This window comes from Archocentrus centrarchus, unplaced genomic scaffold, assembly GCF_007364275.1.
Source record: "Archocentrus centrarchus isolate MPI-CPG fArcCen1 unplaced genomic scaffold, fArcCen1 scaffold_50_ctg1, whole genome shotgun sequence".
In the NCBI taxonomy this organism is placed as follows: domain Eukaryota; kingdom Metazoa; phylum Chordata; class Actinopteri; order Cichliformes; family Cichlidae; genus Archocentrus; species Archocentrus centrarchus.
The window spans coordinates 136,139-151,216 of NW_022060273.1; the positions used below are offsets into that span (position 1 = coordinate 136,139).

At 43.7% G+C, this 15,078-nt stretch overlaps 1 pseudogene; it reads left to right on the forward strand.

The window, feature by feature from the left end:
* The window catches only part of LOC115777352 (cadherin-1-like), a 29,218-nt pseudogene that overhangs the window by 6,832 nt on the left and 7,308 nt on the right, over positions 1–15,078 (forward strand).

Below are 15,078 nucleotides of genomic sequence, written 5' to 3' on the forward strand. Positions count from 1 at the left end.
AGCTGCGATCACTTTTATATACTTTTAAATATTTTATATATTCTTTATTTATAAAACATTGACATTAAAATATCTTTTTTAAGAGACCTGGCAAAGAGGGCAGCAGAAATTGCAAAAATATAACATTGTAGTTCTATAAAGATATTTTAAAAGGACCGGATTGATCATAATGTAGATACATTAATGCAAAGTCAGAAAGATCTTTGCAAAACTGGTGATTTCCTGTTGACTGCAGTCTATTTACCAACATAAGCAAATACATTACACATGAACACAGAATCATTGGCACACAAGTCATTGATTGATCACTTACTGTTTTCATGAAGGTTTAATAAGTGTCCTTATTTTTCTGGAAGAGGCAGTAATGACTGACACACAGCAAAGCAACAAAGACTTGCCAGTTCTTTCTCTATATGCACCACATTTGTAATCTGTTTTTCTATCCTTTCCCAGTGCGCTTCACTGACTGCACAGACCGCTCAGTATTTCCTTTCAGCAGTGATGACAGTCACTTTGGCTTAAAGGCAGACGGTGTGTAAATGGTGAGTAGTGTTAACAGACTGGACTGCAAAACTGGAGTTAGTTTAAAAAGTGCAGTAAAGTTTGTGAAGAGTTGCTCTGATGAAGGATGCAGTGCCTGCATGTTGTGTTCCTACTGAGGGTTGTTTTAATCTTCCAGGTAAAGCGACAGGTTGTTCTTCATAAAGGACACCGGACCTTCTTCATCCACTCCTGGGACTCTGAAGGTCACAAAGTAACAGTTCCAGTCAGTGTGGTTCACCCTGAGCATCACCATGGGCACCATCACCATGAAGACCAGATAAACTACAACCATGAGCATCACAGTACTGAAGTGGACTCTGCTAACAGCACAGAGGCAGGTTTAGAGACACTGTTGACTGAAACATGAAGGAAAAGTACAAATACATTTACATTAAATTTCCACTCATAGAATAGAATAGAACAGAATAGAATAGAATGCCTTAATTGTCATTATACAGGATGTACAATGAGATTGGAGGACACTCCTGTTCAGTGCCATGCAATAGAAAGTCAAACTCTCTAAAATAAAAATATAATAATCTAATATAATCTAAAAATGTACAGAAAATAAAATGTAATAAAAATACAGAAAATAAGAGAATGTTTAAAAATATATACATTGTACAAAATAAGTATATACTGTATTTTCCGGACTATAAGTCGCGCTTTTTTTCATAGTTTGGCCGGGGGTGCGACCTATACTCCGGAGCGACTTATATGTGAAATTATTAACACATTAACCAAAATACTCCAGCCACTTGACATCCCCGTGAACGGGAGCTTTAAAGCAGTCTTGCGTAACCTGTGGGAGCAGTGGATGATGGATGGAGAGCACAGCTTCACGGCAACTGGGAGAATGCGCCACCCAACTTTCCTGTAATTCATTGGATGGATCAACAAAACATGGGCTTCAGTGACAACCAAACCATCCTGTCGGGATTCAGAAAGGCCGGAGTAATTGGAACTGCAACTGACGACGAGTCTGACGAAAGCGACACAGAAGAGGAAGCGGCGCTTCGTCTACGTATGGAGTGTGCGGAGTTGTTTAGAAGCGACACCGAGGATGAAGCATGTTCTTAACGCTATGGTTATCTGAATAACTGTTAATGTTACGTTAACATACCAGACACGTACTCAGTTCGTTGTACGCCATGTAGCTGAATGTGTTACATTAGCATAACGTAGGTGTAATCGTGTTCGCCCTGTTCTTTAATCCATTATTATTTAAAATTGCCTTTCAAGACGTAATGTCTGCTCTGGGTCTCGGATTCTATCAAATAAATCCCCCATGCAACTTATAGTCCAGTGCGACTTATATATGTTTTTTCTTCTTTATTATGCATTTTTTTGGCTGGTGTGACTTACTGTATACTCCGGAGCGACTTATAATCCGAAAAATACGATACGTATAATAATGAAGATGGTGAATATTGCACTTGGTGAATGAATATTCCACTAGTGAATGAATATTGGATATTACACATTACAGGAGTGATAGATATTATTCAGTATGAATAATATAATATTGCACAGAGATGTGGGTATTGCACAGTTACAGTGGGTGAGTTCAGGGTGGTGATTGCTCTGGTGAAGAAACTGTTCCTGAGTCTGTTTGTTCTGGCTTTGATGCTCCTGTAGCTCCTGCCAGAGGGCAGCAGGTCAGAGTTCAAAGCCAGGGTGGGAGCTGTCCTTGATGATGTTCCTGGATCTGCTGATGCAGCGGGAGGTGTAGATGTCCATCAGGGAGGGGAGAGGGCAGCTAGTGATTCTTTGTGCTATCTTGACTACCCTCTGAAGCCTCACCCTATCTGCCTCAGTGCAGCTGCCGTACCATACTGTGATACATCCGGAGGGACCCCAAGGCTTTCCCAGGCCAGCAGAGAGATATAATCTCTCCAGCATGTCCTGAGTCTACTCTGGGGCCTCCTCCTGGTAGGACATGCCTGGAACACCTCACCCAAGAGGCGCCCAGGAGGCATCCTAATCAAATGCCCAAGCCACCTCAGCTGGCTCCTCTTGATGTGGAGGGGCAACGGCTCTACTCTGAGCTCCTCCCAAATGGCTGCACTCGCCACCCTTCAGTGGAAGCTTATTTCTGCTGATTGTATTCATGATCTTATTCTTTCAATCACTATCCAAAGCTCGTGGCCATAGGTGGGGTTGAGATGTAGATTGACCGGTAAATCGACAGCTTCACTTTTACACTCAGCTCCCTCTTCACCACGACAGACCGGTGCAGCATCTGCATCACTGCAGATGCAGCCCTGATCCATCTGTTGATCTCTCGTTCTGCTCTCTTGTCACTTGTGAACAAGACCCCAATATACTTGAGCTCCTCCACCAGAGGCAGGAACTCATGCCTGAGCTGGAGAGGGCACTCCACCCTTTTCCTGCTGAGGACCATGGCCTCAGACTTAAAGGTGCCGATTCCCATACCAGCCACTACACACTGGGCTGCGAACCATTCCACTGTGAGCTGGAGCGCGCGACCTGATGAAGCCACATCATCCGCAAAAAGCAGAGATGAGATTCAGAGTCAACCAAGGCGGAAGCCCTCCACCACCTGGCTACACCTAGAAATTCTGTCTATAAAAATTATGAACAGAATCGGTGACAAAGGGCAGCCCTGGCAGGAAACGAGTCCGACTTATTGCCGGCTATAGAGTCCATGCTCTCACTGCAGTTGTATAGGGACTGAATCACCCCTAACAATGGTACAGACACCCCATACTCCCACAGGACCTCCCACAGGATACCCTGAGGGACATGGTCAAATGCCTCCAAGTCCACAAAGCTCACGTAGACTTGCTGGGCAAACTCCCACACACACTCGAACACCCACAAGAGGATAAAGAGCTGGTCCAGCGTTTCACAACCAGGATGAAAACCACTTTGTTCCTCTTGAATCCGAGGTTTGACTAACTGACAGACCCTCCTTTCCAGCACCCCGGTATAGACCTTACCAGGGAGGCTGAGGAGTGCGATCCCCCGAAAGTTGGAGCACACCTTCTGGTTTCCCTTTTTGAAGATGGGGACCACCACCCTGATCTACCAACCCAGTGGCACTGCCCCAGATCTCCACGTGATGTTGCAGAGGTGTGTCAACCAAGACAGCCCAACAGCATCCAGAGCCTTTGGGAACTCAGGGCGAATATCATCCACCACAGGGGCCCTGCCACCAAGGAGTTGTTTAACCACCTCAGTGACCTCAACCCCAGTGATGGGCAAGTCATCCCCCTCATCCCAGACTCTGCTTCCACAACAGAAGCCGTGTCAGTGGGATTAGGAGGGTGCTCGAAGTATTCCTTCCGCCACCTGAGAATACCCTCAGTTGAAGTCAGCAGCAATCCATCTGCACTGACCGTGTGAATAGAGCATCACTTTACCCTCCTGAGCCGCCTGATGGTTTGCCAGAATTGCTTCGATGCCGTCCGAAAGTCTTTTTCCATCACCTCACTGAACTCAGGGGCCTGCCCTCCTGTAGGTCTACCACCAGCAGGAGGCATCTTAGGAGTTGGGTGCAGTGTGTCTCGAGCATTGGCCAAGGGCGGAGGCCCTGGTGGACCGATTCCCAGCTATTGAGACTGGGACATGGAATATCACCTCTCTGCTGGGGAAGGAGCCTGAGCTAGTGTGTGAGGTTGAGAGATACCAGCTAGATATTGATTGATTGATTTTCTCCACTATGAGATCGGGGAAAGGGGAGCCCGCGTGTCCGAGTGGAACAGACCCCGTTGGATACGTCTTTGATTCATGGAGCACGTGGAGACCTGTGTGTCTCTCAGCGCTGGCGGTTGAGGACATGGAAGACGTATACATATTCGGCTTTTTGGTAACGGGATCTCTTCTGTCTGGGCTTGGAGGATACCTGATCTACCGGGAAATTAAGGAAATCTGGCGAGACTGCACAACTGGATGGGCTGTGCAGAGCAGTGCAGACTCAGACTCAGAGCCTGTTGGACCTGAACTGCAAGCTGGATGCTTAGTCCTGCTGAGAACGTGCTCACAGGTGAAAGGGATTAGATCTGGAGATAAAGTTCAGTTCTGCACAACGAGGACGGTAACTGCACAATTTGGATTATTGGACTTACTGAGTGGGTCCCCAGTGAACTGAAGGCTGTTGAAAAATAATAAGCAGCCTGTCCCAAAACAACATCTGCATTATCAGGAATTCAGCTCCCTAGCTGGCCTTGAGGCTGCCTTGAGGCTCCTGGACAATGTGTGACAGATGCTCCTCCCCACAGTCCTCTCTGTGATTTGTGTGAGCTGAATCTGGCGTACCACGGCCACTGACAAACATCCATCATTATCAACAAACTGTCTTGGCTGGGAGCTGGGATCTGGCACCATAATACCCTGACCCTCTCATCTCCATCTGCGCCTCTCTCCTCCTGCCCTCTCTACCCAACCATATTGCTATCCCGGCTTTAAATGTGCGAAATGCGTTGCTAAAGGTGTTTTTTTGGACCCTGGTATGGTGCTCAATACGAGCCCAGTACCAGATGAATTTTTTTTTTTACCTAACCACCCTACTGTGTGTCTGTTTCATTCTTCCTGGAATGATTGCGCTGGTGGCGCCCTCAGTGGCAGCGGCTGCAGACACCATCTCCCATATTAGTCTTGTCTGTCATCTTGGATGGCTGTTCTGAACGGAATTCATTTGTATGTATAATGATTAATTTCGTTGTATGTATAATGACAATAAAGTTCTATTCTATTCTATTCTACTGGGGCTCACCTCAGCACATGGTTTAGGCTCTGGAACCAGTTTCCTGTAGAAGGGCTGGACTCTGTTCCAGTCTGGAGTTGCCCTGGTGAGAGGCAGCGAGCTGGGGTGGGTTGTATCCCCCCAGCTTGCTGCTTGTACGTCGGAGTTTTCACTGGTAGATGAGAGGGTTGCTTCCCTGCGCCTTCGGGCCGGGGAACGGGTCCTGACTGTTGTTTGCGCTTATGCACTGAATGAAGGTTCAGAGTACCCACCCTTTTTGGAGTTGCTGGGTGGGGTGCTCGAGGGTGCTCCATCTGTGACTCCATCATCCTGCTGCGGGACTTCAGCACTCAGTTGGGCAATAACAATGGAGGGGTGTGATTGGGGGCAATGGCCTGCCTGATCTGAACCAGAATGGTGTTTTGTTATTGGACTTCTGTGCAAACCACAGATTTGTCCATAATGAACACCATGTCTGAACATAAGGATGTCCATAAGTGCACATGGCACTGGGACACCCTAGGTCGCAGGTTGATGATCGATTTTATAATCGTATCACCAGATCTGTGGCCATATGTTCTGGACACTCGGGTGAAGAGAGAAGCTGAGCGGTCAACTGATCACCACTTAGTGGTGAGTTGGATCAGGTGGCGGGGGAGGAAGCTGGACATCTAAAAGTGTCATGAGGGAATGCCTGGCAGAAGCCCCAGTCTGCGAGATCTTCAATTTCCACTTCCAGCAGACCTTCGACAGTTTTCCGAGGGAGGCTGAGTACATTGAGTCCAAATGGACCATGTTCCACACCTCCATTGTTGAGGCTGCTGCTCAGAGCTGTAGCTGCAAGTTGGTTGGAGCCTGTCATGGTGGTAATTCCCAAACCAGATGGTGGTCATCAGAGGTGAAGGGAGCCATCAAGCTGAAGAGGAGTCTTATCAGGCTTGGTTACCCTGTGGGACTCCGGAGGCAGCTGACAGGTACTGGAAGGCCAAGCGGAATACAGCTCGGGCAGTGGCCGAAGCAAAAACTCGGTGTGGGAGGAGTTCTTATAAGTATCATGAGTCAGAATTTCATTTGATTTGATGAAGCTCTGAGGTGAAGAGAGAAAAAGATGTAATCTGAAATGTATTTGTGGTCCCACATAAATGGATCCTGCTGCTTTCAGTTTGATATCTGTTGTCAGTAATATTACACAAACTGTTTGGGGGCGGCTGGGAGATGGGTTGGGGTATATAGGTCTTGCTGGCTGGGCGATGCGGCTCCTCCTCTTTCCCTCCCCTGCTCCACAATCTCTCCATTTATCTGCTCCCCTCCCCCTCTGCCGCGTGTGCTCGTGTGATGCAGGCTTGTCGTCTGCCCTGCGGGCCTGATGCCCTGCCCCTGTGCCTCGCTCTCTGGGGCGGGGTGGGCGCCCTTTGCTCTGCCGGGGGGTGGCGGGGGCGGTGGGTGTGGGGGGCTTGGGGGGCGTCCTGTATTGTCCTGTGCTGCTGGGGCTGAGTCTGGGCGTCCGGATTGTCCTGGGTGCTGTGCCTCCTGGGTTCTTGGTCGGTTTCACTGTCCCTCGGCTCATGCGGTGCTTTGGGCTCCTTTTCTGGGTGCCTGTGCCGCCAGGGTGGGACTGGGTTGCGCTCTCGGCCTCTGTTGGCTGTGTAAAGACCCTTAGACACTGATGTAGACATTCCTGCATGTTTCTGCCCTGGCACGGGGGTTTCCACTGCTTCTTGGCCTTTAATGCCGGTTGCTGACACTTGGGTTCTTGTTGCCATCCTGTGTTGTGATGTTTGGACTCACGACACTGACTGATTTGGATTCTCATACTCTTTGTCCTTGTTTAGGGGGTCTGGATGCAGATTGTCACTGAGGTGTTTTCATTCATGTTTATTATAATCTTTCTTTCTTTCTTTTTTTTTTGTAAAGGGGAAGAAAATAAAAAATTTTATTAGTTGGGATCACTGCGTTAAATTTGGAAGGGTGCACATGCATGCCTTCGCAAGAGCATGAACACGGACACGTATATGTACAGGGACATGCAAGCATGAGCACACACACATACACACACACACACACTCCAAAAAAAAAAAAAAAGAGGGCCAATGATGTATTAAAACACTATCAACTGACAGATACCCCAGCCTGTAGCAGACAGCATAATTTTTTATTGTTTGTTTGTTTTTTTGTTTTTTTGTTTTTCGAGTTTCCTGCTTGTTCATGCTGCATGGCTGGGGTGGCATGTCAGATTTTCTCTGAGGCCCCAAGAAAAAAAATTATATATATTACACAAACTGTTCCATGTAGGAAACTGTTCATTTGAACTTGATTGCTAAATCAGATGATGACAGGAACCACTTTGAATCACTATGAACAGCTGTCATAGGTTAAAGGTGGAGCAACTCTGGACAGTCTCAGAGCCATAAGAGGCATTTAGAATTAATCAATCAATATACTTTATTACCCCCCAGGGCAATTTGTTTTGCAGCCAACGGCAAAACAAATAAATCAACAAATCAGTCAACAATCAAACATACAACCAGGGACACAAAATCTTCTAAAGAATTCAAAAAGTTAATGGTGGGAATAAATGAGAAATCAAATCTGTTTGTTCTGCAGTGGTAGCAGAGTGTACTCCTCCCTGAAGGCAATAACGGATACTTTGAAAACAGGGGGTGAGTGCTATCACTCTGAATCCTCGCGGCCTTTTGTGTCGCTCTAACCCTGTACAGCAGAGCAGGATCAGTAAGCCTCATACCTGCCACTTTGCTACACAGTTTCACAAAGTTATCTAACCTCCCTTTGTTCTCGAGGCTCAGTGAACCAAACCAACAGAATAAAAAACGTTAAAACAGATACAATAAAACAAGAATAAAAAATTTCCATAAAGTTTTTGATACACATATATACGCTGATGAGCCTTTGCACAAATGGCATCTGTATTTGCATTAAATGACAGTTCTAAGATGCCCTATAAGGCTTGTGCTCCTCACTGCAGTTTGTCAGTTTCTGAGTGATCTTCACTCCAAGCTTTGGCTGATGAAATGTCTGCATGTTTTCCCAGACTGATCCACAAGTGCCTGTTCTGCACTTCCCCAAGTCTGGTGGAGGGCTGAGGAGGAGGAAGAGAGACTGGGTTTATTCCTCCACTCAGTGTTACTGAGAATCACAGAGGACCCTATCCCCTAAAAGTAGCTCAGGTAAGAGGGAATATAAATCAACGTGTGACAAATTTGAGACTGAACTGTATTTTAAATGTTTGGGGTTGTTTTGCACAGGATGTGTCTATGTTGTTTCCTCTGTTTTTTCCCTTAAGTTTTTACTATTGAACCTCCAGAGTTTTCCGTTCTCTCGGATGTCTCATAGGACACACCAGGGAGCACAGCTGAACAGAATAGAAATAACAGGACAGAGGAAACAAAACTGAATACAAGCAGACAAGATTAAAGCTAAAGTAAAACAGCAAATGGATAAACATGACAGACAGAAACCAGGACTAAGACACATAAACTTGATGCAGAGGCAGAAGATAAATACATGAGACAGACTAAAGGCGGGGCTAAGCAGAAGACTGAATATGAGAAACACAGGATTCAAATGCAAATAACTATACCCAAGACCAGAACTTGGATCTCTGACTAAGAAGGCCAGGAGAAACAAACAAAGCCAATGAGGAAATCAGAAACTCCAAAAACTCACCAAACCATGAAGCAGAGAAAGACAAAACAGAAACTGAAAATTGGTCCTGGTCCTACACCTGGGACCATGACATTAGAAAGTTAATACTTTCTTTTCAAACAAATCTAAAGTTTGTTTGCAATAATGAGAACAAGACATCAGCTGCTAACATAATAAAAATAAATAAATAACTTGACAATTGATTTTTTTAAAAAAAGAAAGAAGCAGCAAGGCAGATGGTGTTTAGTCATAATATTTACTTATTTGAAATATTCCTTTACCCAGTTCTGCTGGAAGTTTCTTCCTGTTCAAAGGGAGTTTTACTTTCCCACTGTCCCTACGTACTTCATCATAGGGGATCAGCTGATTGTTGGGGTTTTCTCTCTAATATTGTAGTCTTTATGCAGCATCATGAGCAACTGTTGTGAATTGACACTATATAAATTAAACCAAATTGAATTAGTTTGTAATAACACTAAGTCTCATTTGTTACAATGAATAATGCTAGCTTTAGAAAATGAAGAAAAAATATTTAGAGAATCTTGCAATCTTGTTCATCTGACATCACAAGACAACTGAATCATTCTGATCTGAATATCAGGATAAACAGGAATCTCTTGAATTTCTGAGATTAATGTGCACAGCCCCTTTACTGCTGTGTAACTGTTACTGTAGACAGTGAGAGTGGTTTAACTCAGTCCTGATGTGTTTTTTCCAGATTCGTTCTAATGAAGATAAAACCAAGAAGATCTATTACAGCATCACTGTCCCAGGAGTTAATCTGCCTCCTGTTAATTGTTTCACCATCGACAGAAACACCGGCAATCTGTATGTCACAAAGCCACTCGACAGAGAGGAAACAGCCAGGTACACAGTAAGTATCCCTCTTTGTCCAGATGTTTTGCAAATTATAGTTATTGTTCTTGCATGTTGAGTCATTTTTGAAGAGTTTTCTTAAGCATCTTATATTCCAGCATCGTGTTAAAATTGATTCAGTTGATTCTGTGAAATAAAACAGGTTCTTGATACACTTCATACATTTGTTACAGGTTTCATTCTGAAATATTCAGTTTATAGACGTATTGAGACTCCTCAATTGGTGCTAAGTTTGTTAAACTTTAAAAATGTTTTGTTTAATAAAAAAAAGAACAGAAATCACCCTTTTGAGAGTCAGAAACAATACAGTGCAGTAACTGACACCTCACAGCATCTAAATCAACAAAAAATGTGCTGTCAAGAAGTTGCTTCACTCTTATTTCTACAGTTTTACAAGACACTCAACTTTTGCTTTGTTTGAATTGTGTAGATTGAGGGGTAGAGATTCAATCAGTTTACAGGTGAATCTGAAACTTTCTGTATTAAAACCTTCTGTGCAGTTTGAAGCACATGCTGTGGGAGATGGAGAAGGAGTCGCTGAGGAGCCCATGGAGATTATAGTCAATGTGATTGATCAAAACGACAACAAACCTCAGTTTATCACTCAGTACAAAGGAGAGGTTCCTGAGGCCTCTGCCGTCGGTATGTATAGAGGATTTAGTTACATTTGTTGACATATTTAACAAGCAACCTTATTGAAATCTCCATTCAATTCTTTTAGTTTTAATTTTGTTCCTGTATAGCGATTTTCTCCGGAAAGACTGAAACTGATTTAAACCTTTGCCTCTTATAAAGTTCACTGTCTGTGTTACGGTGCTTATGACGCATTGTGTATTAAGGATGTTGCTGTGCAGGGTTTCCTGCTGTGTGATGCAGTGATGTACTGTCAACTCACCTGTGCAGGTCTCCCTCTGCATCTTCTCCTGTATCCATCCCAACAATCCACCCTTTTCCCTGCACATCCTAGGCAGGGTGGAGCCCAACCCAGCTGTCACAGGGCAAGAGGCAGCTGGGACAGACTCTTAAAATACATACTTAATATTTAATAATATGCAAATAATTTACAAATACTTGGGAGTTCACTTGGACAACAGACTGGACTGGAGATGTCACACGGAAGCTGTATACAGGAAGGGACAGAGTAGACTCTACTTTTTGAGGAAGCTTAGGACCTTTGGTGTGTGCAACAAGATGTTACACGTCTTCTACAAGTCTCTTGTTGAAAGCGCAATTTTCTTTGCAGCCGTCTGTTGGGGAAGTGGTATCAGAGCCAAAGACCTAAAGAGATTAAACAAACTCTTAAGGAATGCCGGATCAGTTCTTGAAATTGCTCTAGAGCCCTTGGAGACAACTGTGGAGAAAAGAATGCTACACAAATTGATAAAAATAATGGATAACACAATGCACCCTTTGCATGATCTACTGAGAAAACAGAGGAGTGTGTTCAGTAAGAGGCTTTTATAGCTTTGCTGCACTAAGGGCCGCTACAGGAAATCATTCCCGCCCACTGCAATAACTTTATATAATGACTCATCCCCGTCTCGATAAAGAGGTTTCAGATACCTATAATGAAATTGCTCTCACTGTACATTGTACAGTTTCTATTAATGAGTGTTGGAGTATTATGTGTATACATTATATATGAGGGTTTCATAGCTTTTATTGTGTTTATGTGTAATGCTGCTTTGAATTTCCTCTTGGGAATCTGTCTGTCAGTCAGTCAGTCAATCATGACCCTGTACACATCACCAGTCTGTCGCTAACACAGAGACAGTGGGTATGCAGTGGGTACAAAAGTATTCAGACCACTTTAAATTTTTCACTCTTTTTTTCATTGCAGCTGTTTGCTAAAATAAAAAAAGTTCATTTAATTTCTCAGTAATGTACACTCAGCACCCCACCTTGACAGAAAAAAGAAATGTAGACATTTTTGCAAATGTATTAAAAAGAAAATCTGAAATATCACATGGTCTTAAGTATTCAGACCCTTTGCTCAGTATTGAGTAGAAACACCCTTTTGTGCTAGTACAGCCATGAGTCTTCTTGGGAATGATGCAACAAGTTTTTCACACAAAAATGAGTCTGCATACGCCTCAGAAAGTATATAGCTGTGCTCCTGCACAGAGAGACAGACAAACATGGTCAATTTATGATCACCAATGAACCTTCCCCAATAACTTCATGTCTTTGGACTGTTGGAGAAAACTGGAGTACCCAAAGAAAACCCGCTCAAACATGGGGAGAACATGCAAACGCCACACAGAAAGGTGGATTCAAACTCGGGCCTTCTTGCTGTGAGTCAACAGCGCTAACCACCACGCCACCATGCTGTCCGAATTATTAAGAAAATTATAGAAAGACAAAATGACGCAAAAAGCACCAGGGAACAGCTGGAAAGAAATTAGAAGGCTTTTTGCACTGTTGAGTCCATTTTAATTTTCTAAATCTCTTAAATGAAGCATTGTGATGATCTTTAGAAACTTATGCTCCCATTTCTGAATTCCTCCTCCTCCAGGGTTTGAGGTGCTCACAGTTGAGGCCATAGATTTGGATGAGCCAAATACTGACAACTCAGATATTCGTTACCGTATTCTGACCCAGGATCCACAACTGCCCAATAAACACATGTTTGATATCAACCCAATCAGTGGAACCATCAGAGTCGCTGTTACTGGACTCAACAGAGAGGTGAGCCTTGTTAAACATATTTAACACATGAGTTTCCTTTTACACCCAAGTGCTTAAATGATTTTATAATGCAATAAATTGGGGATATAGATTTGTGGTTTGTGCAGAAAAAATGTACCAACCAACCTGAAACCATGAAGTTTTGAGGTGTCTTACAGTAACTTTTCTCCCCCACCCCACCCCTCTCTCCTGGCAACCTCTGGTTGCTAATCCGGGGGAAAATGTGTACCTGACTAGTTGGTGAATGGCTGCTGGAGGTTGCTGTTGTCACTGCTTGAAATTGATCCCAAAGAGGGTGCTGCACCATAAAAATCCTTGTGATTTGATTATTTATTAATTTTTTTACATGGTGAAACTTGAAAAGGTGTGACGCAAACTGGAAATGGAACAGATTTGCCTTCAGTGTCGCTTTAATGCTGAAACAACATGTTTCACGAGGCTAAACTTTTACTTTACAGACTGATGGTCTTGATAGATGTTCTTTTTTTGTGAAGGAAAACATTTAAATCACTTAAGTTCACATTTAAAATATTTAATATATTAAAGAATCAGAAGATTTTTTCATGCACGTGGGCTCCCTCGGTTCAGGAAATCCCAGACCATAAACAAGAGGGCTGTGACCCCTCCTCGAGAAGAGTGAATTTCCTAGGCTAAACTCAACACTTTATACTACCTCCATCTACAAGTCCTATCAGTTCAAACAGATGGAGAGAGCCGAGGTTTAGACTTCGCCTTCTCTCATTGGTTGGTCCCAGTTCTTTGGCACAAGCTTCTTCCAATCAGCGTTGAGAGCTCTATTCCTGGTTTTGATCACACCTTTCACAGCTTCATCGCCGCTTGATGAATTTTTGCTGGCAAGTCAGCGGCTTCCAAGTAAACTACGGGTGACCACGGCAACCTGCTGGTGATCGAAACAATTGCAAGTTGTTCAGAGCAGCATTGTAGACTTCTTGGTGACTGAATACACTGAGCAACAGCTAGCAGCCTCCTGCCAACTGGTCAAGAAATACACTATATTTATAAAGTTTGGCCAAGTCATTTGTTAATGGCATCATGTATACATGCATTGGTCTTAAGCAAAAAATATTCAATGAGTTTAACTTCAGCCTTTCAGCAGAAAGCCAGGCCTTCATAGATGAAGAGCTTCAGTCATTTTGAAAGCTGTGTGTTAGAGGTGTGTAAATTGTTGTCAATGTTTCTTCCTGTTGATGAGTTGAACTCCCCTAACAGTCCCTGTCTCTTAACAGAAACACCCCAATACACTCTGACAGTAGAAGCAGCAGATATGAAGGGAGAAGGCTTAAGTGGACAAACAAAAGTAATCCTCACGGTGACGGACAGCAATGACAACGCTCCGGTCTTCACTCAGCTGTCTGTAAGTTTGAAGAACTTGTAACTGGAAACTTCCTGTTTAACTGCTGCCTTTACACTCTGTTAAAGCAGAACACATTCAGTCTGCATCTAACTGGCTTATTAATGTTGCACTCACAAACAGCCAGCAAAGAAACTATAATGAGCAACGATGCTCATTCCTTCATGCCTGTACAGTTTTGGTTACAGCCAACAGGAACCGCCGAATTATAAAATAAAGGCGACTTTTGCTGCAGTCTCTCACTGATCCTGCCGTATCAAGAGTAATGTGGAAGCACACGGCCTAAAATTAAAAAGTTTTACGAGATCTCGCAAAAGTAAATCATTTTTTTTCCTCCCATGTCCCTTGTGGGGTTCCATAGTTTTAATACTTCCTAGTACATTACAATACCAAAGAACCAGGTGAAAGTAAATATGCTTCTAAATTCAGATAAAACTGAAATTCTTGTACTCGGCCCCACAAATCTTAGAAACATGGTGTCTAACCAGATACTTACTCTGGATGGTATTACTTTGGCCTCCAGTAACACTGTGAGAAATCTTGGAGTCATTTTTGACCAGGATATGTCCTTCAATGCACATATTAAACAAATATGTAGGACCGCTTTTTGCATTTGTGCAATATTTCTAAAATTAGAAACATCCTTTCTCAGAGTGATGCTGAAAAGCTAATTCATGCATTTATTACTTCTAGGCTGGACTATTGTAATTCATTATTATCAGGCTGTCCTAAAAGCTCCCTGAAAAGCCTTCAGCTGATCCAAAATGCTGCAGCTAGAGTACTGACAGGGACTAGAAAGAGAAGCAGATTTCTCCCATATTGGCTTCTCTTCATTGGCTCCCTGTTAAATCTAGAATAGAATTTAAATCCTTCTCCTTACATACAAGGTCTTGAATAATCAGGCCCCATCTTATCTCAAAGACCTCATAGTACCATATCACCCCAACAGAGCACTTCTCTCTCAGACTGCTGGCTTACTTGTGGTTCCTAGGATACCTAAGAGTAGAATGGGAGCAGAGCCTTCAGCTTTCAGTGCCCCCCACCCCCCACCCCACCCCCCCCCCCCCCCCCCACCCCCCCCTCTTTTGTGGAACCAGCTCCCAGCTTGGATTCAGGAGACAGACACCCTCTCTATTTTTAAGATTAGGCTTAAAACTTACTTACTTACTGGGGTTAGGTTATTTGGAAACTCTAAATTGCCCATAGGTGTGAATGTGAGTGTGGATGT